Below are 4442 nucleotides of genomic sequence, written 5' to 3' on the forward strand. Positions count from 1 at the left end.
ACAATTAAGGGCATTAAAGATAAAAAAAAAACTACGACTTTTGCTTACGCCACAATTATTTCCAAACAACTGAATTGGTTATGGAAATATGATTTTTATTCATGTTCCACGACACCGAGCATGCATGTCCCTTACTCCTTATTACCTATACCTGTCATATTTGAGCCTGTATTTGAGTACTACATGTCGAGTTTGATGTCCCAAAAGCACTAGACGGGTCCAAAATCCCGCAACCCTAACTGTTATTGTCTTGCATGTTTAATAGATATTTATATACATTTAGGATTATACCCCATATTGTATATCCCAGTTTGGTATTTTGTGTCCCATATTCATTCATTCATTCGTTGTAAATATGTAATTAATTAATTAATTAATTTACTGATTCCCATTATATCAATATTCACATTAATTAAATCAATCGCAGTAATATTCGGAATAAATAAAGCACTAAATTTTAAGCTAAATTAACATTAGAGATGAGTAAGTAATTGTCTCGAACCTATCTCTGAAGGGTATAGTAGTCGAGCGCTCTATCTACTATACCGAATTTTCCCGATCGAGTGGCGACTCTATACAATTCAGCTATGAGTTGTTCCATGTCACATTTTACCAAGCATCATTAATCGTGTGTGTCCTGCTCGTGATACGATACACTTCTTTTCCGGGTGACTCAAGTGAGACTCCTTCTCGGAAATATCGTGCGCTGTATGTTTTGATTTTGGGTCTTCATGCTACAGATGTGAGTTTGCTAAGTGTCTGTCATGTGTTTAGGTTAATTTGATTAATGACCCACTATCCTTATATGAAATTGAGGGTTCCTTATCCTATTTCGCTGATGATTTTGCAAATGGAGATAGTGATCAAGGATGAAAATGAACAGAATTTTACATACAACAATTCAGATAAGCCAATGTAATTTAGCTTCAAAAAGTGGTATGAGTTTGCCTATTCAACATAATATAATGTGAAAATCGATACTTAAATTTAAGGGTAATTAATTTATTAGTCCCTATATTTTGACAAAACACACTGTTTAGTTCCTGTATTTTCAAAAACACGTGATAAAGTCCCTAACCTTTTTCTCGATGAACTGTTTAGTCCCTAACGTTTTTCTCGGTGAACTGTTTAGTCCCTGCCGTTAGACTCTCATAAAGATTTTGTTAGTCAATTAGGATTTGCGTTCTTCTTTTCCTTTATTTTTCTTTCCTTTAAACTCTAATGCATCTGAAATCAACTTAAAGTGTTATTCTTTTTCTTGTTCTCCACACAAATAGCTTCTTCTTCTAAATTGGATTTCCTCATTTAAAGTTTGAAGGTAAATAGTAAAGGGTAATTTAGTCATTTCCAAAGTCATAAACGGTAAAAAATCTAACAAACAGACGGAAGGACTAAACAGTTTACTGAGAAAAAGGTTAGGAACCTTACCATGTGTTTTTGAAAATACAGGGACTAAACAATGTGTTTTGTCAAAATATAGGAACTAATAAATTAATTATCCTAAATTTAAATATTATGCATAAATGTGTTATTTAGTGGTTGGAATTGACTACGAATGAGACTGTTAATATTACAGTTTCTATTTATTTTTTTTGCATGGTCGGTTGTAGCATGTAAGGATAGGTGATTGCGCAGATTAATCTTTTTCTTTAGTTTTATGTTATCATATTTTTCTTTTCTTTTCCTGCATTTGAATCGAATTGCAAAGCTGCTATTTCATTTTCACTTGATGTTTTGAATATTTAGCAGAATATGGTAAAAACCTAAATGGTATAAGCTATCCTTATTCAAGTTCAGGAGCATTCAAGCGTCTTCAAATCAATTTGAGTCCAAGCATATACTTCATGAAAAACTTGTTTAACCTATATGAGGTTTAAGATTCTGTAATTTCAGTTTACGGTGACATTTTGCAAAATTGTATTCAGATCGTCCGAGTTATTTTTCACATTGTCTAATGAAAATCAAAGTTGTGGCTGAATGAAATTTTACTATTTTCTTTCTCATGTTCATATGATAGTACAAAATGAAAGTTTCGAATTTTATAATGGGATTAATGGTAACACATTGCTAAAGTGTGGCCTGTTGAATAATTATTATCCAAGAATACCGGTATTTTTAAGCTTCTAATGAACTTTTAGTAATGTGGCTTTGGTTTCCAACTCTTTGCAGAAACCTACTGAGGTTTACTAGTTTTTCTTGCCAACATTGTTATTGCATGGGTCACGATGCATTACAAAGTTATAAATCCGCTAGATTTACAGATTTACCAATCTATATATTTAAACTAAATGCTTAATAGGCACCAAGTGTTGGAAATACTTATTGGAATTAGATCCACAAACCACAAGATCATAAACTCATGTTAACCCATTAAGATCTAAAGCGGAAGCGTACCTGAATACACAGCGTAGCGGATTGAAGAGAATGAGAGACACCTTAGGTTGATTGGTCTTCTAGGGCTAAAAGCAACTAGCACATCTACACTTGATGGGGGAGGTTGTAGATTTAGAATGCTGATGCCCTAGGGACCATAACCCTATATTTATACTAAAAACCTAATTATCGCAATTACTAATCTGCCCATCATAGTATTAGTAAATTACAACTGGGTATCTACACATATTTAAGCCCATACCCATTATATATGCCACATGCCCATAAACTAATTTAGATCACTTAATCGGGCTCATACATATGATAGCTCATAATTACAATTATACATGTAAAGCCCATAACGTTGGATTTTAATCCAACAATCTCCCACTGGGCGAAACATGTATATTCCTGTAAATTATGAATCCTTTATGACGTCAAAATATGCTATCATATTTACTATAGGCATATACCAACAATTCCGTCCATTAATCATACTAACATAGAACCAAAGCAGAATTAATCACCTTTAGTGTAACCTTACCAACAATGATCACATATGTTAGCATAATCAAATGACATGAATTAAGTATGGATGTGTAGCATGGAAATTACATGTAATGTGACCTTAACATGCCTATTTCCAACTGGTCCTCATTAGTGAGATCAAGACTATAACACTTCCAGAATGGAATAAACTTAAAACTTTATTAACTGGAATCGGTACCGAATAAACAAACATGTCTAAAACTAAAGAGCATCCAAAATACAAACTCCCACTAAACTCAAATTTTCTTAAGCAATTCAAGACCCAAATGAGCAATATGCTCATGAAAGATAATGGGCAATAATCATTAACTGAGCGGATCCATAGAGTTTGTCCTAATATGCTCATTAGACACCGGTCCATTCTGAAATCTCTACTAGATATTTAATTACTAGTAGAACATAAGTGTTGACTTATTGTCATAATATATTATCTTTCTATATCTGAATTGCAGCCTAATGACAATTTCACAGTCAACCAAAAAACTAGATGCCTCATAATGCGCTACAGATATAGCTGCCATGATGGAAGAAATGATTCACCCATCTAATAAACTGAAATGAACTTTAAACAAAATGAGCATCCGATATAATCAGAATCAGTATACATAATGATCTCTACTTGATTTGACTCTAACATATTATATGCGAGCTTTATTCTATGTGAATAGCGCATGACCTTATTAGCTGCTTTTCTAAAACTTCAAAACTAAAATATTTGCATATCTGCTCATTACCTCAAATATGAATACATATCAGAATGCATACGTACTTGAGCACACAAAAATAATGTATAACTGTTTGGGCACTATTTGAGACTAAAATCGTCTCCTTTAATTATAAGGGTATCACCTGATTTGGAGTTCTCAAATAGAAAAATAAATTTCCTCCCACTGAATCCAAAATATACATAATTATCAAACAAATTCATCTCAAAATCAATGAGACAATAACTTAATAAAATTTGTGATCATAACCAGTTACCAATGCCATTATAACTTTAAAGAATCTTTTAATGAAGCTAGAAAGAAAGTTTTTCACAAATAATGTCTTCTTTTCGTCTGAAGTCTTTGACAACAATAAATACCTTATATCTTTTCATAATTGTCTTTGAGAAAATTGACAAGATTTGAAAACTCTAAATTAATGGCATCAACCCACAATCGAGAATTGGAACTCCTTAAGGCATTGATAACTCAATACCATCTTTATGTTCTTAGAGATATACAAAATAATGATCAAACATTGTATTTCTCATTTCTCTAGTGAATTTCACTTTACTGACATTTATTCTTGAGGTTGTTGAGATTGTTCTTCTGGATGAGGAATCATTTAACCATATTTCCCCCTGCAAGCTCAACATCCTCAAAGAATCTTGAATTACTTGTCTTCTAAATTCTTAGTAGTGGGAACATAGAATTTAGAAACCCCTATATTCACAGTACCTAATAAAATGACAAACAATCATTCTTCAAAACCAATTTCTTTTCAATTTGTCTATATACATAACCATAGGTTGACAA

This window comes from Euphorbia lathyris, chromosome 8 (genome assembly GCF_963576675.1).
Source record: "Euphorbia lathyris chromosome 8, ddEupLath1.1, whole genome shotgun sequence".
NCBI lineage: Eukaryota > Viridiplantae > Streptophyta > Magnoliopsida > Malpighiales > Euphorbiaceae > Euphorbia > Euphorbia lathyris.